Genomic DNA, 27,213 nt, shown 5'->3' on the forward strand with positions numbered 1-27,213 from the left:
ATACTTACAAAATCAACCAAAAGAAAACTTATTTTTTTTTTTTAATTCTGAGTTTGTTCATCAACCAAGTTTGGAATCCACTGCTTAGCTTATATCACACCAAAACTCACAGTTCTACCTCATTCTATTTCGTTTGCTGACATATTTAAGTGATAAAGATCAGAAGTAACAAGATGTACAGGAAATTTTTTCTCACTTTGGAGTTAACCTTGTTTTTCAACCGTAGGCAAATCAGTTTCTTCACCTTTCCTTTTCTTTAAAATAGAAATTTAAATACCCACCTTGAAGATGAATATTAAGTTGAATAACATAAGAGATTGGATGATAGAAAGTACTCAGCAAATGCTACTTCCCATTCTTCTTTTAATCAATGATGCATTGATTTAAAAAACAAGTGCACTAATGGCTACATTAAATACAGGCATAATTTTGCTACAAATTATTTGTAAAAATAAAAGAAGCAATGAGTAGATCTATTTTAATTCATTTTTAATATATAGGTCTTGCTGTTGAGTTTATTCATTCATGTATTTATGTTCAGAATAAATAAATGTCCTCTAGAGAATCAAGGGATATTTTCTTTATTCAATAATGAATCATATATAAAAGGGGAACTTAAAAAGCATCTGTAAGCTTTGAAGATTATAACATTTGCTGTTGTAAACATGGGAGGAAACATGCAATATTTATTATAAGTGTCCTTTTGGTCAAAGAAATAAGAGTGCTCCCAGAGGTAAAATAACCATGAGAAGCACACCTAAGAGCGAATAAGTAAGGAAAGAATTCTCCATGATCTTCTTGTCTCTTCCAGTATGGTCTAGTGTATTAATCACTCAGACAATGAGACACACTCTGAACAGCTGGTCTGAATATCCTGTGAAGTCCTGGAAATTTTGTAATTGGTGTTGGCTCTCAGCACTAGCCCAGGGATATTCAGGGTGGCACAGTGAACGTGGAGATGCAAAAGATTTCTCCATTTATCTGACCCTCTGGGGAATCATTTGTTTAGAACTTGGAACCAGCTGGGCTTTTCTGTTCTCCAAGTAGCATTTGGGTTATTCAGCCCCCCTCAGCATGGGTCGGGCTTGCCAAGGAAAATCGCCCTGCTACAAATTCTAAGATTCTCCTTGATACTTAAACTTCACATCTGGTAGCAGATTGGAAGTTTTCCAATCCCTACACAATTTTTTCTTTTTTTTTTTCTGGAAAAGGAGACTACTCACCACGTAATTCAAAGTAATATTATCCTTTTCTACAGAATTAATGAGAAGCTATAATTGCCAACACTGTTTACCTGCTACTCTGGGAGTATATTTCCAAGGCACATGAATTAGCCATCGCCAGCTTTCTAATTAGCCTGTGACAACTTTAATTCTAAAGGCATGTTTAATCAACAGCAACAGATGGAAATGCGCCTGGTGGTAAGTCATTGCGTTCACCACTCCTAAGAGCACGTTTGTCCCGATGGCTCTGAATTACAAGCTATTTAGCATGGTAAGTGCTAAATTACTGGTAATGTTCTCCATCTTTTTTAGGCTATCAGAGTTACAATACATGAAAGTGATTATTATCACTGACATGTATGAATACTCACTATATACTAAACACTATTCTTATTTTAACTTAATGAAGCCTCTAAATAACCCCACATGTTAGGGAATTTTTATATTCGCATTTTACAGATGAGAGAATTGAGCCTCAGAAAAATCAAAATGACTCGCCAAGATTTCCACAGGTCTTAGCAGGAGGGTTGAAATTTAAATTAACCATGATCATGTGGTATTAAAATCTTTGTTGTTCTAAGTCATATCTGGCTGTTTACTGTAATGGTTTTGGACTTTGCTGACAAAATTGTGTTATTCTGTGGATCTTGTGATTATAAGATCCAATTTTTATAACTTTTCTCCTCAAAAGGATCAGTAATATACACAGAGGGCAGAAGCTGTCTGTTTTGTCCTTTTATTAATTTTACAAATATATATTAATTCAGAGTGAGTCACTGTACAAAGTTTGGACTCACAATTATCTATCTTAAAAATAGCTCCAGAAACTTTCAGAGAACTCTCTCAGTGATGTTCAGAGGTTCACTGGAGGTATCTTCATCAAGACACCCATAATTATACACTTGATGATTTTTACCTCCAACACCCATCACCCAGCCTTTCTAGAATTTCATCACTGCCATAGAAAGACAATCCAACAGGCCCTGATTGCCTTTTCTTAAAGCCCCCTGACTTAATATATCAAAGTGGGCTGCCCTGCCCTCCTCCAGGGGATCTTCCTCCATCTCCAGTGTCTCCTGCATTGGCAGACAGGCTGTTTACCACTAGTGCGACCTGGGAAGCTCAGATGCAGGGAAGGGATGCCAGAGTTTAGGAATTTGGATCGCCTTGACCTGTCCCTTTCAAAACACAATTTCTTCTTTCCCTCTCTGTCTCATTAATGGACAGTACAAATTAAACATATCTAGATCTGGTATTTGAGGAATCTAAATGATAACTTCAGCATGTGTGTCCAAATCGATACTAGTTATTCAAAATCTCTTGAGGTGAGATCTGCACATCTGTCACTGCGAAAACCTCCCATGTAAATGTCATATCCAGCTGGGGTTGAGATGTATAGCTTTAGACATTCAAGCCTTGACCACCGGATGTGAAGAGCCTACTCATTGGAAAAGACCCTGATGCTGGGAAAGAATGAGGGCAAGAGGAGAAGGGGCAAGAGAGGATGAGATGGCTGGATGCGTGTCACCGACTCAATGGATTTTAGTTCAGGCAAACTCAGGGAGATGGTGAAGCACAGGGAAGCCTGGTGTGTTTAGGTTCATGGGGTCAGAAAGAGTCGGAAATAATTTGTGATTGACCAACAATAGTAATTCAAGCACAGAGGGTTCTTCAATGTTTTTCTAAAGAAAAAAGTTATGGGCTTATATTAAATCCTAAAGCTCACTGATAAATTGCCTACACTGTCCATTTCTTAGACATAGAAAGTGGAATCTGGAAAGGTTCTGGCCTCTATAATGATTCTGCAGTGTTTTGTCCCCTCTAATTTGGAATGCATTATGGTTGGAGAGATGACAACTGTGATGCGATCTGAACAGACACCACTTTCATTTCTTTGTAATTAACCCCAGAGAAGACCTTTATTCATTTTGGAAATGTAGAAATATCTAGCTGCCAAACATGGTTTAATCATCTTAGAATTAAAAAAGAATAAATTAGACTTTTTCTGTTCCTCAATGATCATTGGCTTTTTCTCTTTCATTTGGTTAACAAATAGTAACTGTAAGAAGTTCAGGTCTTCTGCTTGGTCTTTCTTTCCATCCTGAGTGAAATTCTTTAAAACATAGGTACACACACACACACACACACACACACACACACACACACATGATATCATGTTAGTAACAAAGGACCTTTAACTTACAAATGGGGAAACATCCATTATTTTTCAAATCGAATGGTTTTATTCACTTACAGTCACACACATACTATGAGCTCTTCAGTTTAAACTTAATTGGATTGATTCACTGAAAGTCAGGTATATGTTAGTAATACAACCTAAATGTAACTATCAATGTACTAAGTAGTCTTCTTGAATTTGAATAATGAAACACCCGATACATTACTAAGTGGCCTATGGATTAAATTAGGCTAGTCTAAGATTATAAAATGACTCATCTTAAAGAATATATATATATCATGAAGTCACTATTTTGTGCCATGCACTCAACTAATCTGTCCCTGTGAAAATTAGTTTGCCCAAACTAATTCTATCTGGTCACATGGGTTAATGCACAGGCATGCATTTCTTTATCACAAGACACAAAAACTTTTATAAAGTGAAAGGATGAAATAATCACAAGTATAACAATAATACAAATAATATTGTTCCTACAGAGTGTTGTCAGTTGTTTAAAGGATGAAAGGATACCTTGACATAGATCTGTTGACATTGACCCCTTCTCTCCAAGGCCCCCTTTATCTGTGTTTACTGCAGAGGTGCCAGTACCCCAAAGGGTCCATTCTTGGTTCATACTCTTCTGTCACCATCTTGAAATTCTTAATATACATAAGGAACTTGTATTGTTATTTTGCATAGTCCCTAGAAGTTATGTAGCCATTCTCCTCCATCCCTGCTGTTTAGTCTTGCAACTAGCAAGTTTATGCTCGTGGTGTCTCTGATATTTCTTGGTTAAGCTCAAAGCTTGGTGGCAGAACTTGACTCTTGACTCTCCCAGGTAAGGTCAGCACTTACTTCCCTTGATCTGCACTCCTGTCTGCTCCTGGTAGCTCACCTCTCACCAGCCTCAGGAGGCCTGAGGACACAGGCCAGTGTCGGGGCTCTGACCTGTAACGTCTGCTGGGTTTGCTCAAACTCACCTTATCACCCACCCAAGCCACTGAGAAGATCAAGCCCCCAATTAAAAACTGGAAATTATCCCTTACAAAAATACAGACTACAAGATTACATCTGTCTATTTTCCATGCTTTTCTTTTAAAACATTACACCTACATTGAATCTTTGTAGTTAGTATCCTTGTTTCTTTGACAGTACACTAAGAAGCCATCTCAGAATGAGCCCATTCTGCTCCCTTTTATCTTAGTCCTTTTAGTGTCAGTGTCTGAAAATGACACGTTCTTGCTTTTTCTCAAATTCTAGTCAGATACTCTGTTTCCAATGTTTCTATACACAGACAGCACACATATGCAGTCATTCTAAAGGTTAAAATGTTCTCTCTTTCTATGAAAAGAGGCATATTTTTTTCTTGTTAAAAAAAATAATTTCTTAAAAGGCAACTAGCACTTTGGATGGGGGGCAATTGAAGTATCTTTACCCTAACAAAATGACTCACACACACACATACACACACACGCACACGCACGCACATTCTCCACCTGGGAAATTAATGTAGCCTATTTTTAAGATCTTTAGTATTTCCAGCCATGCTGACAAATTGAGCTATCAAGGGCAGAGCTGAAAACAAGAAAATCATCCCATAGCCCCTTTATTAATATAAAGAAACACTTCAATATGTGAATGGTCTCAAATTCAGAAAGAGTTTGTAAATATTTTTTCAAGGAAATTAGTTGAATCCCATGAAGATATCTGTAAGAAATAAGAGCAAATGGCAGAGGATACAGGGTTTCTGTGAATAATATCCAGGTTGCAAGCATGTTTCTAAGTCATTGATGATGCATTCAATTTACTATTGAAGTAAATTGAATTTTACTATTTACTATTCCCAAATTTACTATTCCCAAAATGTAAAATTTACTATTTTACAAATTTACTATTTACTATTCCCAAAATGATTGGCATTTTTTTTTCCTTGGACTGTACATCTTCTTATTTTTCTACTCATCAAACTGCTAATATCATAAGGATTTTTTTTAAAAAAAACCTTTCTGATTTTATTAAATTGAAAAGCTAGTCTGTATGCAAATAGTTGTGTGTGTCTGACTGCAATAGTGGTATCTGCAGAGTCAGTTTCTATGATTTAAAACTCTGAAATTGTATTCATTTGTTTTGCAGTGTATGTGTGTATGTGTCCTAAGTGCTCAGGTATCAAATCCTCTGCTATATTGTGAAAGTTTTTATTGCTAAGATGATCTTATTAAATGATTCAAACAAGCCAAATTCAATTGAAAGACAGCCTTTGAGCACTTTATGTTGATGTGGTCAGGAATTAGGACAACTCTCTAGGAAAAGACACTTATCTCTATTTCATTGTCATTGTGTCTCTCAAGTTCACAATTGCTGGCCAGACTCTGAAAATAGGGGAGGAAAATAACATGAGTCTAAGTATTGTCTAGAGGACAAGGTTTTGTTAATTTTTAATTGATACATGGACATACAATCAAAGATAACGTTCAAACTTACTAACTTGCTCAACTGCCATTTAGCACATTGGTCAAAAGCCATGTTTGAATATTGAAACTTTAGAAGCAGGATAGTTTAATAAGCCATGTAAGGCAAGGTGTGGAAGAGAGGACCAGAAATGACAGTAACAAAAATGTTTTTTACTACAGGTCATTATGTTAGGAGATAAATGCATATTTATTTTTAAGACCTCTGAAAATAAGGTCAACTGGTGTGACTGACGTTTACTCTGAATGTGAGAGAGCAAGACAATATCTGTTAATGAAGAATAAAACAGAATCACCAGCTACATCTTACTGAACAACTGCTTTATCAGCCTACCTTACTTTACACAAAATATTACCTGTCCAAATATACCATTTTGCCCACTAAGGATTATTTTAATTCATAGAAATAAATAGTGCTACTATTAAAACTAAGCAACTTTTAAAGTGTTACTGACAATAGTACACCTTTCTTCTTACAAAGAACTTCACAATTACAGCAGTCTAGTAATAAAGCGTAACTTTTTATAGCTTGAATACCTAGGAATTTCAAAAACTAATTCATAAAAATTAAATTCCCCAGAGGAAAGGGTTGTACTTCTGCTACCTTACTTAGCATGTAACATATTTTTTATGTTGTCCTCAGTAGTAGCATATTGTCATTCATTGGGAGGATTTGCATTGAAGGGATAGCTTGAATTTATGTAAAAGTGTGATAAATATGAAAATGATCAAGCAATAAAATTCTGTTCTCATCTTTAAAATATATATACTTACATAGCATGTGCTGTGCATTTACTATTTTTATTTAAGCTATTAAATCCCATAAGTTTGAAACACAGAAACACGCACACACAAACAGGGTGTCAGAATGCTTTAGGCAAGTTCAACTGATTCTGTATGCTCACCTATTATGCACATTCACAAAGAAAATGGGAAGAACTACCCTACAGTAATTTCTGGATTCATTTGTTTACCATGAATCTTCCTAAATTTTACTGTTATTCTAACAACATGTAATAAATAAGCCAGAATGTGTCATACTATGTTAATGAATAAATATAAGGCAGCATGGCAACTGTATAATTTCTTGGTAATAAAGAATAGAAATAATGAAAGCAACAGGAAAACAGAGCAGAAAGGAATTTGAAAATATTTCCTTTTTGATAAAACATGGGCCCTTCACAACTATAAACACGTTTAAATTCATGTGCTGTTACTCTTATTAGTTCTGAGAACTGTTACAGTTGTTAGAGAGTTGAATATACCTGATGAACTTGCAATCAATTAAATAGTGTTAAATAATTAAAATTTGGCTAAAACACTTTCATTATAAGTACAGAGTAAACCACAAAGCTATAAGAACTTCAGAACAGCTTTAAGAAAATTTCCTTGGATGGATGTAATGTTTTAGCTTCTCTTGCAGGGCAAGTGGGATAAATAGCTTAAGGATGCATGGATGTTGGTGAATACAATGTAATTACTCAATGTTGGGCTTCTCTGCTAGACTCTAAGATCTCCAAGCTGAGGACAGGGCAAATATCACTCCTATCCTCTCCTGCTTTCTTAATGGTTGGCAAAGAGTAGATGTTTAGTAGCATCTGTTGAATGGATAAATGAAATGCAATAGTCTGCATTTTTATGTCAAAAGAAAGGGAGAGATTCAGTATAAAATTTTTCTGGAAGCATAAAAATTGATGAAAAGCCGGTTGTTTGTGCAATAGAAAGTTCAGAGCTTTTGATTTCTGGAGGTTAAATTAAATATAACACAGAGATTCAGAGTTGGTGCTACCATTAGTATAAACAGTCAGCAGAAAGGTTTGTCTTGAGTCCATAGGAGAAAAATTTAAGTTCAGGATGTATCAAATTTAAAAATGCAAAGTATCATATATTACAAACTGTTAGATCAGTAGTTCAAAATGCACTACTGGATGCCTGAAGAGATATCTAACCTTTAAACTATAGATTTTTGGAACTTTAATTGCATGCAACCATGATAGATAGATAGATAGGGATTCAATTCAATTCAGTCACTCAGTAGTGTCCAACTCTGTGAAACCATGAATCACAGCACGCCAAGCCTCCCTGTCCAGCACCAACTCCCGGAATCCACCCAAACCCATGTCCATTGAGTTGGCAATGACATCCAAACATCTCATCCTCTGTTGTACCCTTCTCCTCCTGACCTCAATCTTTCTCAGCATCAGGGTCTTTTCAAATGAGTCAACACTTCGCATTTGGTGGCCAAAGTATTGGAGTTTCAGCTTCAGCACCAGTCCTTCCAATGAACACCCAGGACTGATCTCCTTTAGGATTGACTGGTTGGATCTCCTTGTAATCCAAGGGACTCTCAAGAGTCTTCTCCAACACCACAGTTCAAAAGCATCAATTCTTTGGTGATCAGCTTTCTTTATAGTCCAACTCTCACATCCATACATGACCACTGGAAAAACCATAACCTTGACTAGACAGACCTTTCTTGACAAAGTAATGTCTCTGCTTTTTAATATGATATCTAGGTTGGTCATAACTTTCCTTCCAAGGAGTAAGCGTCTTTTAATTTCATGACTGCAATCACCTTTTGCAGTGATTTTGAAGCCCAGAAAATTAAAGTCAGCCACTGTTTTCACTGTCTCCCCATCTATTTGCCATGAAGTGATGGGACCAAATGCCACGATCTCAGTTTTCTGAATGTTGAGCTTTAAGTCAACTTTTTCACTCTCCTCTTTCTCTTTCATCAATAAGTTCTTTAGTTCTTCTTCACTTTCTACCATAAGGGTGGTGTCATCTACATATCTGAGGTTATTGATATTTCTCCCGGCAATCTTGATTCTAGCTTGTGCTTCTTCAAGCCCAGTGCTTCTCATAATGTACTCTGCATATAAGTTATATAAGCAGGGTGACAATATACAGCCTTGATGTACTCCTTTTTCTATTTGGAAACAGTCTGTTGTTGCATGTCCAGTTCTAACTGCTGCTTCCTGACCTGCACATAGATTTCTCAAGAGGCAGGTCAGGTGGCCTGGTATTCCATTTCTTACAGAATTTTCCACAGTTTATTGTGATCCACACAGTCAAAGGCTTTGGCATAGTCAAGAAAGCAGAAGTAGATGCTTTTCTGGAACCCTCTTGCTTTTTCGATGATCTAGAGGATGTTGGCAATTTGATCTCTGGTTCCTCTGCCTTTTCAAAAACCAGCTTGAACATCTGGAAGTTTGCGGTTCATGTACACTGAAAGATGAACTCCTCAGGTCGGTAGATAGGGATAGAGATGCAGAAACTATAAATTCAGATTTAGAGGTTGGTATAGGTCTAAATGAAAAGGACATCTTTTTTGGGTGTTAGTTCTAAAAGGTCTTGTAGGTCTTCATAGAACCATTCAACTTTGGCTTCTTAAGCATTATTGGTTGGGGCATAGGCTTGGATTACCATCATATTGAATGGTTTGCCTTGGAAACTAACAGAGATCATTCTGTCATTTTTGAGATTGCATCCAAGTACTGCATTTCAGACTCTTTTGTTGACTATGATGGCTCCTCCATTTCTTCTAAGGGATTCCTGCAAACAGTAGTAGACATAATGGTCATCTGAGTTAAATTCACCCATTCCAATCCATTTTAGTTCGCTGATTCCTAGAATGGCGACATTCTCTCTTGCCATCTCCTGTTTGACCACTTCCAATTTGCCTTGATTCATGGACATAACATTCTAGGTTCCTATGCAATATTGCTCTTTACAGCATCAGACCTTGCTTCCATCACCAGTCCCATCCACACCTGGGTGTTGATTTTGCTTTGGCTCCATCCCTTCACTCTTTCTGGAGTTGTTTCTCCACTGATCTCCAGTAGCATATTGGGCACCTACCGACCTGGGGAGTTCCTCTTTCAGTGTCCTCTCATTTTGCCTTCTCATACTGTTCATGGGGTTCTCAAGGCAAGAGTACTGAAGTGGTTTGCCGTTCCCTTCTCCAGTGGACCACATTCTGTCAGACCTCTCCACCATGACCTGACGTCTTGGGTGGCCCCGCACGGCATGGCTTAGTTTCATTGAGTCAGACAAGGCTGTGGTCCTGTGATCAGATTGGCTAGTTGTCTGTGATTATGGTTTCAGTCTGTCTGCCCTCTGATGCCCTCTCGCAACACCTACCGTCTTACTGGGGTTTCTCTTACCTTGGACGTGGGGTATCTCTTCACGGCTGCTCCAGCAAAGCGCAGCCGCTGCTCCTTACCTTGGACGAGGGGTATCTTCTCCCAGCTGCCCCTCCCGACCTTGAACGTGGAGTAGCTCCTCTCGGCCCTCCTGCGCCCGCGCAGCAGCCGCTCCTTGGAGGTGGGGTAGCTTCTCTCGGGCGGGTCCCCTGACCTCAGGGGTGGGGTCCTCTCGGCCGCCGCCCCTGATCTCGGGCATGTGGTAGTTCTTCTCGTCCTACGCCCCTACATCGGGCATGGGGAAGCTCTTCTTGGCCGCCGCTCCTGCGCTGTCACAGCCTAGCGCTCTCAGTCGCTACCCCTGTCCTTGTGGAGGGGTAGCTCCTCACGGCCACGCTTCTGCGCGGTCCATCACAGCCATGGGCTCAATAAAGGGCAGAAAATGTAGGGACCTAACAGAAGCAGAAGATATTAAGAAGAGGTGACAAGAATACATAGAAGAACTGTATAAAAAAGAACTTCATGACCCAGATAATCACAATGGTGTGATCACTCACCTAGAGCCATACACCCTGGAATGTGAAGTCAAGTGGGCCTTAGAAAACATCACTAGGAAGAAAGCTAGCGGAGGTGATGGAATTCCAGTTGAGCTATTTCAAATCCTGAAAGATGATACTGTGAAAATGCTGCACTCAATATGCTAGCAAATTTGGAAGACTCAGCAGTGGCCACAGGACTGGAAAAGGTCAGTTTTCATTCCAGTCCCTAGGAGAGGCAATCCCAAAGAATGCTCAAACTATTGCACAATTGCACTCAACTCATATGCGAGTAAAGTAATGCTCAAAATTCTCCAAGACAGGCTTCAGCAATACGTGAACTGAAAACTTCCAGATGTTCAAGCTGGTTTTATAAAAGGCAGAGGAACCAGAGATCAAATTGCTAATATCAGCTGGATCATCGAAAAAGCAAGAGAGTTCCAGAAAAGCGTCTACTTCTGCTTTATTGACTACGCCAAAGCCTTTGACTGTGTGGATCAAAATAAACTGTGGAAAAGTCTGAAAGAGATGGGAATACCAGACCACCTGACCTGCCTCTTGAGAAACCTGTATGCAGGTCAGGAAGCAACAATTAGAACTGGACATGGAACAACAGACTGGTTCCAGATAGGAAAAGGAGAATGTCAAGGCTGTACATTGTCACCCTGTTTATTTAACTTATATGCAGAGTACATCATGAGAAACACGGGGCTGGAAGAAGCACAAGCTGGAATTAAGATTGCTGGGAGAAATATCAATAAACTCAGATATGCAGATAACACCATCCTTATGGCAAAAAGTGAAGAGGAACTAAAAAGCTTCTTGATGAAAGTGAAAGAGGAGAGTGAAAAAGTTGACTTAAAGCTCAACATTCAGAAAACTAAGATCATGGCATTTGGTTTCATCACCTCATGGGAGATAGATGGGGAGACAGTGGAAAAAGTGTCAGACTTTATTTTTTTGGGCTCCAAAATCACTGAAGATGGTGATTGCAGTCATGAAATTAAAAGACGCTTACCCCTCTAAAGGAAAGTTTTAACCAACCTAGATAGCATATTAAAAAGCAGAGACATTACTTTGTCAAGAAAGGTCTGTCTAGTCAAGGCTTTGGTTTTTCCACTGGTCATGTATGGATCTGAGAGTTGGACTGTGAAGAAAGCTGGGCACCAAAAAATGATGCTTTTGAACTGTGGTGTTGGAGAAGACTCTTGAGAGTCCCTTGGACTGCAAGGAGATCCAACCAGTCCATCCTAAAGAAGATCAGTCCTGGGTGTTCATTGGAAGGACTGGTGCTGTAGCTGAAACTCCAATACTTTAGCCACCTCATGAAGAGTTGACTCATCTGAAAAGACCCTGATGCTGGGAGGGATTGGGGGCAGGAGGAGAAGGGGAAGACAAAGGATGAGATGGCTGGATGGCATCAATGACTCGATGGGGATGAGTTTGAGTAAACTCCAGGAGTTTGTGATGAACAGGGAGGCCTGGCGTGGTGCAGTTCATGGGGTCTCAAAGAGTCGGACATGACTGAGTGACTGAACTGAACTGAACTGAACTTATAGGTCTAAATATAGATTTCCATTTATTTAGCTACATATCCCATCATTTCATGGCAAAGAGATGGGGAAACAGTGGAAACAGTGAGATACTTTATTTTTGGTGGCTGAAAAATCCCTGCAGATGGTGACTTCAGCCATGAAATTAAAAGATGCTTGCTCCTTGGAAGAAAAGCTATGACCAACCTAGATAGCATATTAAAAAGCAGAGACATTACTTTGCCAACAAAGGTCCATCTAGTCAAAGCTATGGTTTTTCCAGTAGTCATGTGTGGATGTGAGAGTTGGACTATAAAGAAAGCTGAATGCCAAAGAATTAATGCTTTTGTACTGTGGTGTTGGAGGAGACTCTTGAGAGTCCCTTGGACTGCAAGGAGGTCCAACCAGTCCAACCTAAAGGAGATCAGTCCTGGGTGTTCATTGGGAGGACTGATGCTGAAGCTGATACTCCAATACTTTGTCTGGCCACCTGATGCAAACAGCTGACTCATTTGAAAAGACCCTGATGCTGGGAAAGATTGAGGGCAGGAGGAGAAGGTGATGACAGAGCATGAGATGTTTGGATGGCATCACCGACTCAATGGACATGAGTTTGAGTAAACTCTGGGTGTTTGTGATGGACAGGGAGGCCTGGCCTGCTGCAGTCCATGGGGTCACAAAGAGTTGGACATCACTGAGTGACTGAACTGATACATTTAAAATGTTTAAACACTTTAACACCACATGATAAGAGGTAATAATTAAAACTGATGGAATGGATAAAATTTCTAAACTGTAGAAACTATTTGGAATACAATTTATAGTAAAACATAATGTTTCAATTAAAATAACAATTTAATTATGGATAAATTTAATAATCAATATTTTAATATGTGTAAGTCAAAAATAGTATAAAGATCATGCAAGTATCTTGTAACCTATAGTATTAAACACATTTTTCCTATTTTGTGAAGAGATTTTTTTGGTGTTGTTCTTACCTAAGTCTAAACTAAAAAGTTAATATGTGGAAGAAAAACAGAAACTAATTTTTCCTGACAGTGGCAGTTGATATTTTAAATCACCAGCTTTTGATTTATTGATTCAGCTTCACTCAAATTGTTTTGAGCCCATCCTTAATGAAAGATTAATAGTTTAAGAACACAAATGGCAAAGCATATGATGTTTTCATTTCTTTTCTTTCTCTTTATTTAGGAAGCGTCCTTATGAAATGATTTCTTGCATAAGGACAGCTCCAACAAGCTAGTGCTTATTTTTGCTTTCTACCATAAATTATACTATAAAATGTCTCCTCAGGACATAAAAGAGGACTTTAATAACAGTAAACATGTTCCTTTTCTGGATTAGAATATTTACTGCCTAGAATTGTTATGCCCACACCAATCAATCTGTGAAGGAAATTCAACTAAAATCAAATTTCTAAAAGGGTTTTCCCACTGTTGTAACTAGTCAAAATAGAACTAAAGGCTTGTAGAATAAAATATTAACATTTCAAGTTGAACTACAAAGGAAAAAGGGACTTGCCCTCTCTTATATAGAACATGTACTTACTAAAGTATTGTTAAATGAATGAATGAATTAATTAAAAGAAAAGCCAGGAGAGTTGCAAGAGGCTTGGTAAGATCCTTCTGATAAGGAGTGCAAAGGGAAGGCCTAAAGATCATGATGTGACAGAAAGAAAGATCCTATGGCAATATAGCTCCCACACCAAACACAGGGTATGTAGATAAATGTTAAAGTAGTGGACCTGCGAGGACAACCACAATAATATTAAATCTCAAACCCAACCCAATTCCCAAATAACTTCAAGCAACCCCCCCCAAAAAAGACAAAGGAGATAGAAAGGCATTCTGCCTAATTATTAGGTATAAGATCTATTTACCTTAGTCACTACTGTCCCATTCTAGAGGTTTCCATTTAAAGAACAAAGATTATAAGGCACATGAAAAGACAAAGCAAGAAGCAAAACAAACTGAAAAACCCAATAACACACTGCCAAGAGACAAAGTAATCAACTAAACCCTCTCATGTATTACACAAATATTAAGACTCTGACAAGAAATTTAAAATGAAAGATTTAAGAGTTTAAAAACACGAATAGAAAAGTACTTGACATAAGATCAGATAGGAAATTTTAGCAGACATAACACAACTACATGACATTATGATTTTCTCAGGGTAAATGCACAGTAATGGGATTGCTGGGTTATGTGACAGTTTCATATGTACCCCAGTGCTCATTGCAGCACTATTTACAATAGCCAGGACAGAAAGCAATTTAAATGCCCATTGACAAATGAATGGATAAAGAAGATATGGTACATATATACAATGGAATATTACCCAGCCATTAGAAGGAACAAAATTAGGTTATTTGTAGAGATGTGGATGAACTTAGAGTTCCACATCATAAAGGAGATATTTGAAACAATGACGAGGAAGAATTCTAAAAAAAATATAGCTAGATAGATTCAAGAACCTTTAAGTTCAGCAGGCAAGCAAAGTTATATGAATTTTGTAAATTTTATCACTTTGGTAGAAGATACCTACTTTTTTTTTTTTTTTTTCAGGCTCATATGCAACTTCTTAGCCTTTTAACGCTGTGACTAAGAATATGTAGATTTCACTTCCCAGGCTCACTTGACATCTGGCTCTTTATTAGTTACCACCAGTAAGAAGCATTGATGGGAAATCAGATGGCAGGAGCATGAGGGAAGCCACTTTCTTCCTCTCTATTTTGTCTGGCAGCATTTCTAGATGTGTGCATCTGCTAAGAGTTTCTAGTTTCAACCACAAGACTTAACTTTTCTTGTTCCACCAAAATGGTAGTTGCACTCTCATAATTCCAAAACTGGCCATGTGTCGCTTACTTCTATGAAAGCTCTCACACCTTGTCATGGGATGTCAACAGCCACTAGGTGTCACTGGCTGGGTTACAGGGGCCAGGTGGCTGCTACTTATCAAGATACTAACATCTAGGTTAATTTATTGCTCCCTTCTCCCTCTCTCTGAACTTTCAACATGCAACTGATACTCTTTATACTTGTTTCAGTTTTCCTGACAGAATACTGACTAATAAAGAAAAAAGATCCACAAGAGTATAAGGTAGCCTCCTATTCTTGCTTGTTCAATTGTACGTTGTTAAAACCAAATTCAGGGCTTTCCAAAGGGAGCAGAGGTAAAGAATCTGCCTGCCAATGCAGGAGATGCAGGAGACACAGGAATGATCGCTGCTTGGGAAAGATCCCCTGGGTAGGAAGCGACAACTCACTCCAGTATTCTTGTCTGGAAAATTGCATGGACAGAAGAGCCTGATAGGCTACAGTCCATGGGATCACAAAGTCAGACATGACTGAGCAAATGCACCCTAAAGCCAAATTCAAAATAAGTGATTTCTGAGCAAGAAGCAAGTACTAAAATTAATCACAAATTGAATATGAGTGTGTGCTTCTGTTGCAAGGGAGATATGAGTTAAAATACTTAGTGTGCTACTAAAAGCATATTATCATTGTGTGTTTATAAAAAAGCATGTAGGTCTCCACATCCCAGTTTGAGAAGGACTCCCAAACTTATCAGTAGGAAGTACCTGTGATAAGCCTCTAGATACTCATATTAGGGGGAACTGTGGGGGAGGGGAAGGGCAACGAATTCTGATTGAGTTTTTTGTTTTTGCCAGAGTTTCATGCATATTTTATTTAATTCTACCACTCCACTCATTTATAAAAAATTATATTCTAATCCTCTCTTATAAAGACTTTTATATAATTGTCTTTCTTCAATGTAAACCAGATTCTGCATGACTTCAAATTTCATGTCGCTCCTATTATAACATTGATTTTTTATTAATTCTGTAACTTTTCTGGCTTTGGATGAACCATTCTGCAGACAAGTAATGTCAAAGATTGTAGAAAGCACACATAATAAGATATAAGGTCTAACATTGTTCTTTAAACATGGTAAACATGAGTCCCATGTAGCTATTTAGATTTAAAGTTAATTAGATTTGCATGTGTGTGTGTATACATGCTCAGTCATGTCTGACTCTTTGCGAACCTATAGACTGTAGCCTGCCAAGCTCCTCTGTCCATGGAGTTTTCCAGGCAAGAATACAGGAGCAGGTTAACATTCCCTTCTCCAGGAGTTCTTCCCAACTCTAGGATCAAACCCTTGAGCCTTCTGCATTGGCAGGCAGATTCGTTCCCACTGAGCCACCTGGGAAACCCTAATTAGATTTAGGAAATATGAAAAAATTAGATTCTGATTATCATTAGTCACATTTCAGGTACCCAGTAGGTACATGTGGCTCCTGACTACCACATTGACTAACAGCATAGTTACATTTTTTTTTCCCCATCATCAGAAAATGCTATTCAATGACATTGATTTAGAATATAAGGCACTCAAGGAAAGAAAGCAAACACATCCTGTGTGCTTTCTTATGAATTCTACATCAGTCCCAATGTCATTTTTCAATACATTTCAAGGGCATGCCACAAAATTTTTAAAATTAATTTTCAAGTGATAAAGTAAAGAGAATAAGCTCCTCAGGCCGGATGCCCCCAAAACCTAAAATCCAATATTGCATGAAGTTTTCTTGAACATATTGACAAATAAACAGATGGAGTAGTCAGGATTCAGATACCATTTCTCACATTGGAAACAATGAATAAAATGCAGAAGAAGATAAACACATACAAGAAATTATTGTCTAGAATCTGTAAGATATGAAATAGCAATCATTGCCTTAAAGACATAGGAATTAATCATTCAAATCACTTTGATTCTGAAGTAAGAAAACTGTTCTTAAGAATGTTATAACTCACCTTCAATCCTAGTAGGTTGGTATCATGCTTAGAATAATCACATTCAAGAATGCTTTTAAAAGACAGATAACTTCTTACCATGAACAACCAAAAATGAGCTGCCACTTTTCTCTAGCAATAAGTATCAATATGTGGATTGACAGCAATATGAAAGATGGGAAAGTTATTAGTCACACCCAAGTTAATAATGGCAGCACCAGGAACTCCCTGGTGGTCTAGTGGGAAAGGAGCTTCCCAGGAGGTGCAGAGGTAAGGAGCCCTCTTGCTGATGCAGGAGGCACAGGAGATGTGTGTTCAATCCCTGGGTGGGGAAGACCCCTTGGAGAAGGAAATGACAATTTGCTCCAGTATTCTTGCCTGGATAATCCCATGGATAGAGGAGCCTGGCAGGCTACAGACCGTGGGACCAGCAAGTGTTAGACATGAGTAAGCAACTGAGCATGCAGGAATAGAACAGAACCAGTGGTTATAACTCCAGACTTCCATTGCAGGGGACATGGGCTCCATCCCTATTCAGGGAACTAAGATCCCACAAGCGGTATGGCCAAAATATTAATAATATTAATGGCAGCACCAAGGGAGGCAGGATGACCACTGCCACCCACACAGTGTGACTCAAGTGACACTCGTTTCTACCTCGAGGGGAGGAGTTCCACCTTGTGGAATATAGCAAAAAGCATAATAAGGCCTACCAGCAGCCTCAGGATGGCAACCCCACCACAAGGCTTGCAGGTTCAGAGGCTGCCAAGAAAAGACAGGATACACACAGTATTGGGTGGGATGACACTTTACTCAGAGAAAAGGCAGAGCAAGATCAACATCTATAGTGATTTTGGTCCCTCATGGCCAAAAAGTTCCATCCTTCTGCCAATTCAGGGAGTTGGTCTCAACACACCACTCTTGGGCTACAGGCAAAAGGTCACCATCAGCAACAGATAGATATAGCAGTGGAGTTAGCCCCATGCCATCATAACACAGGCAGAACAAAGACATACACATCAAATGTGGTACAGAAAAAAGGTGATAATCCCAAACAAGGAAAAATGCCCAGCACAGGCTCTGAAGACTATTTCTATCCACTTAAGAGAATGTTCCAGAGTGGTAGCACCATCTTATGCAATCATACAAGACTGCCAGGCTCTGCATACCGCCTTTCCCACACACAGTCAAGTTGCCTGCTTTTCTTCTCTTCCTTAGTTTCTCTGTATGTGTTTTAGGAAGATAATGCTCTCTCTCTCTCTCTCTCTCTCTCTCTCTCTTAGGCTGTGTGTGTGTGTGTGTGTGTGTGTGTGTGTGTGTGTGTGTGTGTTAAATCTCTTCAGTTGTATCTGACTCTTTGTGACCCTATGCACTCTAGCCAGCCAGCCTCCTTTATCCATGGGATTCTCCAGGCAAGAATACTGTAGTGGGTTGCCAGCCCTCCTCCAGGATTTTCTGACCCAGAGATCAAAACCAAGTCTCTTATGTCTCCTGCATTGGCAGGTAGATTCTTACCACTAGCACCACCTGCTTAGTCACTTCAGGTGTACCCAACTCTTTGCAACTCTATGGACTGTAACTTGCCAGGCTCCTTTGCCCATAGGATTTTCCAGGCAATAATACTGGACCGGGTTGTCATTTTCCTCTTCCAGGGGATCTTCCTGACCCAGGGATCAAACCAACTTCTCCTGCAGCTCTTGCACTGCAGGCGGATTCTTCACTGCTGATCCACTGGGGAAGTGTGTATACACACACACACACACACACACACACACTACAATAAACTCAAATTTTTCAAGCCAAGTGTTTCCATTTTAAAACAAGCTGTTGCTATGAGTTCAAAATTTGAATTGGGCAGTTTCTTGTTAAGAACATAAATGTATCAAAAGTAAGGTAACAGAATTGAACCTACTCATCACTGACTAATATATTTATTTCCCTGATTCTTGTCATCTCACTGACAACTTACTTCTTAGACTAAACCCTCAGATGGGTATTACTATCTCTATCATGCAATAAGGAATTCTTGCTTTATAATAGTATATATGTGTAAAAGACATATACATATCTCACTCCTAATTTCAGGCTCTTGCCAAAAAATTACTGACTCAGGGAAATTGCATTAGTAGATTTAGCTACTTCTAGCTATCTCTCCAAGTTTTACCACAGGACCTTGATTATAATTTCCTACTGGAAAAAAAAATGTAGAAAGAAAGTTAATTAGCAGGTTTATTTGAGAGAAGCTAAAATCAAAGCAAAAATGAAACTATGATGAAGAAAGTGTATACAAAGCAGATGACTGACATCAGTGGTAGACAGAAGAAAAAAATGTAACAAATCTAGATCAATAAGATTATATCTGATAGAAGAAAAATTTAAATGAAATAAATAAAAGCTTACATTTGGCAATCAATGCTATTTATAAAATGCAATATATGAACTGGTAAGTCTATAAAAAATTGGGCAACAGCACTATTAGGAATAAAAATAAAAGTGGCCACTTGCAACTTGTATTTTGAGAATCTATAAAATGAAATTGAAAAGGGGGTTTCAAGCTACTAATAACACCATCTAACTTTTATAATGTTCATTGCAATTTATGTTGCAGAGAAAATGGTCCAGATTCTCTTACCTGATCAAGTTGGAGTTACAGGCATAGTACTCAGTGATGGGGACCGGGCGCAGTGTGTGGAGAGAAGAGAAAAATGCCCAATATAAAAATACATTGCTTTTTCTGGTTACAAGATGAGATGTTTTCTTATTAAATGGTATGGTATTTCAACATGAACTACCTCTTTATGACTTGCTATCAAGGAACACCACAGGAGTGCAGTCTTATACACTAAAAGATGAAGTAAATTTAGAGAAAAAAATAAATCCTTAGTAGTTCTTGGAGGAAAATGTAGATTTATCTGCTAAAAAAGTGTGTATTACTTTTATCTTGAAAAATTAAAACAAAACAATTATTCCAGAACCATCTCAAAATGAAATATAACATTTTGTAATCTGGAGACTTGGGTTCAATTTTGAAAACCACCCCAACAAGTCCTAAAACTTTGAGCAAATAGCCCCTTTAATTCATTACAGCCTGTACTCCAATAGTAGTAACTTAGTGGCCTTTTGAGAAGTTTGTGTGATACAATGTTAAAAGATAGCAAGAGCAACAACAAATTTGAAAACTGTAAATCATTTGACTATATATCATTATTATTATTTTCAATTGAAGAACCAGTAATTGAGGATTACCTTACCTGAGGTTTGAACATCTGGCAAGGTTTGCCAGTCAAAGACCCAAGGACCATGTCTGGAGTCAATAAAACTCAAGTTTCCTCAGCTTGCCACAACAAGGTATAGAGGAGGATGTGGAGAGCACACACTGGGCAACTTTGGGCCATTTTGACAAAACAGAGTTGTGAGACTGAATAATTTTTTTAAACAGCAGTTTAATTGCATATATGCACCACATCTTCTTTATCCATTCCTCTGTCAGTGGACATTTAAGTTGCTTCCGTGTCCTGGCTATTGTAAACAGTGCGGTAGTGAACACAGGTGCACATGTATCCTCTATAGTTATGGTTTTCTGCAGGTATATATGCCAAGGAGTGGGATTGCTGGGTCCTAAATGGGAAGAAATTCCAGAAAAGAGGGGATATATGTATATGGACAGATGCTTCGCTTTGCTGTACAGCAGAAGCTGATACAACCCTGTAAAGCAACTACACTCCAATATCATTTTTTTTAAGTTTTATGTATAGTCCGCTGCTGCTGCTGAGTCGCTTCAGTCTATGTATCACAAAATTCACCCTTTTAAGCACACAATTCAGTGGTGTTTCGTATATTCAGCAAATTGTGCAACCATCGCTACTCTGCAATTTCAGATCATCTTCATTACTCCAAAATGTATTAATAACTCAAAGACCATTAGCAGTCAGCCCCTACTTCCCAAGATACTTAAACCCTGGCAACCATAAATTTGCTTCTATCTTTATGGATCTACCTATTCTATTCATTTCATGTCAGTGGAATCAAACAATATGTGAAATTTTTCTAACTAGATTCTCAAGGTCCATACATGTTGTAGGATACTTCATTCTATTTTACTGTGAATATTATTCTATTGAGTAGATAAATAACATTTTGTTGATGTAAACTTGGGTTGTTTCCACTTCTCAGTTCAGTTCAGTTGCTCAGTCATGTGCTAATCTTTACAACCCCATAGACTGCAGCACATAGGGCTTCCCTTTCTATTACCAACTCCCAGAGCTTGCTCAACCTCATGTCCATCAAGTCAGTGATGCCATCCAACCATCTCATCCTCTGTCATCCCCTTCTTCTCCTGCCTTCAATCTTTCCCAGTATCAGGATCTTTTCTAATGAGTCATTTCTTCACTTCAGGTGGCCAAAGTATTGGAGCTTCAGCATCAGTCCTTCCAATGAATATTCAGGATCTCCTTGAAGTCCAAGGGACTCTCAGGAGTTTTCTCCAACACCACAGTTCAAAAGCATCAATTCCACAGTGCTCAGCTTTCTTTATGGTTCAATCCTCACATCCAAACACGACTACTGGAAAAACCATAGCATTGACTATATAGACCATTGTCAGCAAAGTGATGCCTCTACTTTTTAATATGCTGTCTAGGTTTGTCATAACTTTTCTTCCAAAGAGCAAGTGTCTTTTAATTTCATGGCTGCAGTCACCATCCGCAGTGATTTTGGAGCCCAAGAAAATAAAGTCTGTCACTGTTTCCATTGTTTCCCCATCTATTTGCCATGAAATGATGGGACCAGATGCTATGATCTTAGTTTTCTGAATGTTGAGCTTTAAGCAAACATCTTCACTCTCCTCTTTCACTTTCATCAGGAGACTCTAGTTCCTCTTTGCTTTATGCAACAAGAGTGGTGTCATCTGCATATCTGAGGTTATTGATATTTCTCTCTGCAATCTTGTACTTCTTCCAGCCCAGCATTTCTCATGATGTACTCTGCATATAAGTTAAATAAGTAGGGTGACAAATACAGCCTTGACGTACTCCTTTCCCAATTTGAAATCATTCAGTGTTCCACGTCCACTTCTCTAACTGTTGTTTCTTGACCTGCATATTGATTTCTCAGGAGGAAGGTAAAGTGGTCTTATATTCCTATTTCTTGAAGAATTTTCCATCGTTTGTTGTGATCCACACAGTCAAAGGCTTTAGCATAGTCAATGAAGAAGCAGTAGATGTTTTTCTGGATTTCTCTTGCTTTTTCTGTGATCCAACAGTTGTTGGCAATTTGATCTGTGGTTTCTCTGCCATTTCTAAATCCAGTTTGAACATCTGGAAGTTCTTGGTTCACGTACTGTTGAAGCCTAGCTTGGAGAATTTTGAGCACTACTTTGCTTGTGTGCAAGATGAGTGCAATTGTGAGGTACTTTGAACATTCTTTGGCATTGACTTTCTTTGGGATTGGAATGAAACTGACCTTTTCCATTCTTGTGGCCACTGCAGAGTTTCCCCTTCTATGCTTTAACAAATACTGTTGCTATGAACAATCATGTACAATTTTTTTGTGTGTGTGGACGTGTTTTCAGTTTTCCTGAATGAATATCTAGGAGTAGAATTGTAGGTCATATGGTAACTCTATGTTTAACATTTTGAGGACTTGCCAAATAGTGAATCACCAGGTTTTCAGTTATCATGTGTATTATATTCCTATTTCAAAAGAAACTTGTCTTTTTAAAGAGCTAGAAAGGGTAACATTTCATAGATTCTTTTTGAAAAAATGGCCATATTTTCTGAATTAAGAAAACTTCTTTCTCAGTAATTTAAGAAAATATGACATTAATTTATTGAATAAAAATTATTACAAAATACTTTCCTCAAATGAATAACTACAATATATGAAACTGAGAAAGTCTCTTGAAAAATATGTGACATATAGACTTTCAAATTAGTGAACAATACATCCCCTTGATAGGTAATATAACTCAACAGTCCACCCTGATGTTAGCATAAGTCTTGTTAGCATGAGCATGGAAGTTTTTATCTGTGAAAAATACTAAAACATGGAATGATTTTCAGTAGTCATCATAGTGAGTTCAGTTTTGCTTTCTAAGAAAAAAGCAGTGTGTGATATAAAGGACTTATAAGTCTGGGAAGCCTGAAATGACTAGAATGGACATTTAGCAACTTACCCAATGCATCCTAAATCATTACTTCTATTTGGAAGTTAACTTATCTTTCCAAATGCCCAGGTTAATTTAATATCCAGCCATCTTCACATTAAAAAGAATTGGGAGGTTGGTATGACAACTGAGTGAAATATACAAGAAGCAAAGTTGACTCACAGAACACTGATTGGACAAAGGTTATTGAAAATTGCTTTCCATGGCAATTTTTTCCAAACCAATCTATTTCTTTAACCTGCAAGCCAGTGTACCTTAGTATACGTATTGCCAATCTGTAGCATAACTAAAACACCAGTTAAGCCTCACCATCTCTCATTATTATATTTTGTAAATACGTGGCAACAACAAATAAGTTATTTGCTAAAACAAGATCTGTTATGTTCATCTTCACCCTCATATGGCCCATATTGCTAACATAATTCTCCACTCTGTTGCCATTCCTTTCATTACAATGTAATTTGATTTAAGCAGGTTCAGTCTCAAGGTTGGGAAGATCCTCTGGAGGATCACATGGATACCCACTCCAGTATTCTTGCCTGATGAATCCCATGGACAGAGGAGCCTGGTGGGCTATGGTTCATGGGGTTGCAATAGCATGCACATGCATACTTATATCTCATGGTCAAACTGTAGTTCACCACAGTTTATTAGGAATTTTATTAGGCATTCCAGCTCTCTCAAGCACTCTTTCTTTTGAGCATCTATATATGTTTGATGATGTCTCTCATTTGCTATTTACCAAAAAATGCCAGATAACATTCCTTGAACTGTCATTTGATAGTTAAATTTTGTTTATGTGAGCTTATAAGTTGGCACTGATTTCAAAATAAAATTGTAAAATGCAAGCAGTTAGAGCCTGTGTTTATTTATTTTTTGTGATCATATGTTCAATATGAGAAAATTAAGGTCTCGAGATATAAATTATTCTGGTTGTAGCACTGAGACTGGAAAGAAAAGGAGCAAATGTGGATATAGGAAAGATCAAATGGAGTTTAATTTATACAATTGTCAATATATCTTATATCAACAGATGATATATCTAAGATTAATAAAAATTTTCGACTAACTAAAGAATTAAATGCAAATGGAAGCATAAGGAACACATATAAAAGTGTACTCAAGCTAGGTAAATGCACAAGGATACAACATAAATTGCCAGAAAATTTGAGCACCATTTAAAAAACAAAAGCCTAATAAAATACTCTAAATATAACCATAAAACTTAAGTAGGATGAGTTCTTGACACATTCAAAATGAAAATGTTAATATCCCTGATGAATAGAAAACCTTAAAAATCTACAGTAAAAACACTAAATATCATTAGAGAAAAATTGTCAAAGAATGTGAACAAATGTCATATGATAAAAATATAAATGGCTAATTAACATGTGAAAACATTCAATATCACATATATTAATATTTTTTTAAAAATCATGTTAATATACCAATACCTTACTGATGGGAATAAATTAGTACTAATTGCATGGAAGTTGATTTGGCAAAATCTAATGGAAACCTTCAAAATATTTATATCTTTCCACCCAGAAAGTCTACTTCTATGAATTTCTTCTTAGGAAATAGCAGAAATGTGTACAAAATTTTAAGATAGTAATATTCATATAAGTATTTTTAATCATGGTGGCTTCCCTGGTGGCTTAGCAGTAAAGAATTTACTTGCCAATGCAGGAGACATGGGTTTGGTCTCTGGGTCAAAAGATCCCCTGGAGAAGGAAATGGCTACTCACTCCAGTATTCTTGACTGGGAAATCCCATAGCAGAGGAGCCTGGTGGGTTACAGTCCATGGGGTCGAAGAGAGTCAGGCATCATTTAGCAACTAAACAACAGCAACATTCTCAATCATAAACAAAAATGTGAAATTTCACTAGTATAAGATCCACACAACAATCAGTATATCCTTGTGATGGAATGCTATGTGTCAGTATAATCATAGTTGAGAGAAGTATTTAATAATATGGAAAAATAGGAAATATGACAAAAATATTGATAATTCAAAATTATAGAGAATATTATCCCAACTGACTATATGTACTTATATTGACAGTGACTAAATTTTTACATTAATCTCTATACTTCTCCTTGTTTCCTAAACCCATTAAATTTAACATGTTACTTTAATTATGAAGAATTCAAAAATGGTGATGATAAATGAAAATCAGTTTTATTGTTAAAAAATATTTGTATTTTAGCTAAGCTAAACATTTGTTAGTTCTAACCTAAATACATAATGTAGTATGAGAGTATATTAGAAAAAAAAGACAATTGAATGTGCATTTTTTTGTTTGCATGTGTATATTTTAATTTTTATTAACCTATAGTTGAGGTACAGTATAAGTTACTTTAGTAACTGATTCACAATTTTAAAGATTATACTCCATTTATAATTATTATAAAATATTGGTTATATTTCCTGTGCTGTATAATATATCCTTTAGATTATTTATTTTAAACATAATTGTTTGTACTTCTTAATCCTGTATCCTTCTCATGCCCTTCCCCTCTTCTCTCCCCACTATAACCACCAGGTCTCTATATCTGTAAGTCTCTTTCCTTTTTGTTATAGTCAATGGTTTTCTTTATTTTTTTTATACCCCACATATAAATGATATCTACAGTGTTTGTCTTTCTCTGTCTGACTTCTTTCACTTAGCATGACACCCTCCAAGTCCATCCATGTTGGTCTTAGATAAATTCTTTCATCCTCTCTTGACTTCCAAAATTCTAGACTCCATAAAAACCACTCTGGTTTGAATAAATTCTTCATTTAGGCAATGACATAATTTATTTTGTCACAAGTTTCTTTAATGACATGCCTAGTATGCTAATGAACTGAATTAGAATTTATATTTACCATATTCACATCACTAATTCATTTGCAAGTCACTTCTTAAGTTGAGCTACTTTCCTGGGTTGTTACTGAAGTTTTGTTGAATTTGTGTTAAATTATCATTGAGAACAATTTTGCATTAATTATTAGGAGAGTTTGCTACTTAGATACTAATTCCAATTCCTCTTCCTAACTCACCAACTTATTTTTCATCTCAAATAAGGATCAGTCTGAGACCCAAGCAAGACTGAGTCTCCTGGATATTGTCCAATGGATTAAGTTATATGAAAAAGTTCCTTTACAATACTAAAATTGAGTCTCCCTTGCGAAAGACAATATGTATTAGACAAAACGTAAGAGTTTCAAGCTAAAATATTTCCTTTCCATTTAGTATGGACTGTAGACTCCTCTGTCTATGGGATTCTCCAGGCAAGAGTACTGGAATACTGCCATTTCCTCCTCCAGGGGATCTTACCTACCTAGGAATTGAACCTGTGACTCTTAGGTCTCCTGCATTGGCAGATGGGTTCTTTACCACTAGCGCCAACTGGGAAGCTATAAACTTAAAAAACTTAATTAAAATTCAAGTCTCAGTTGGCTCATTCATTAAGTAGGAATAATAACACCTCCCTCAATAAGCTGTTACGAAGTTTAAATCATATAAAAGCAGTAAGATGTCTAACAGATACCTGCTACATTGCACCTTCATCATTTAGAATACTTACACTAGTTATAACTATATAATTAAATTAAAATGACCAAAAGTTGTATGAATAGCTAACTAAAAATGTGTCTTTGGATTGTTTGGGAACTTTATATTTAGATGAATATCATTATCACTTCACACTATAGTGTAGAAATTCCCAATTGGTTATAAAAAGTCTCATCATTTTTTGGAGAAAAAAATAAACATTGAAAAGTGTGGGGTGAAAGAAGTCAGATATTAGATAAACAGGTCCACAAAGCAATTTTCACAGAATGAGGTCACATTCTGACAGGATAAAACATGCCTCCCTGTTGTCTTGATGTGTATGTCAGACAAGCTTAGTTCCTGCACTGGTACATTTTCAGATCTCTCCACGCCACTTTTAATCACATGAAATCTGCTGCAATGTTGAGTTATAGTTTAGACCACAAAGTACAAAACAGAACATATAAAATAGACAACCCAGAAAAAGCAGAATCAAAATCTTACATAGTGAGATTTGTCTTTTTTATAGGTTTCTGGAAAGCATGCTGTAAATTTTCCCTGTAACTAGCCACTGGAGTCATATTTCCAAGCAGCATTTATGGAGTAA

The sequence above is a fragment of the Odocoileus virginianus genome, chromosome 13 (assembly GCF_023699985.2).
Source record: "Odocoileus virginianus isolate 20LAN1187 ecotype Illinois chromosome 13, Ovbor_1.2, whole genome shotgun sequence".
In the NCBI taxonomy this organism is placed as follows: Eukaryota; Metazoa; Chordata; class Mammalia; order Artiodactyla; family Cervidae; genus Odocoileus; species Odocoileus virginianus.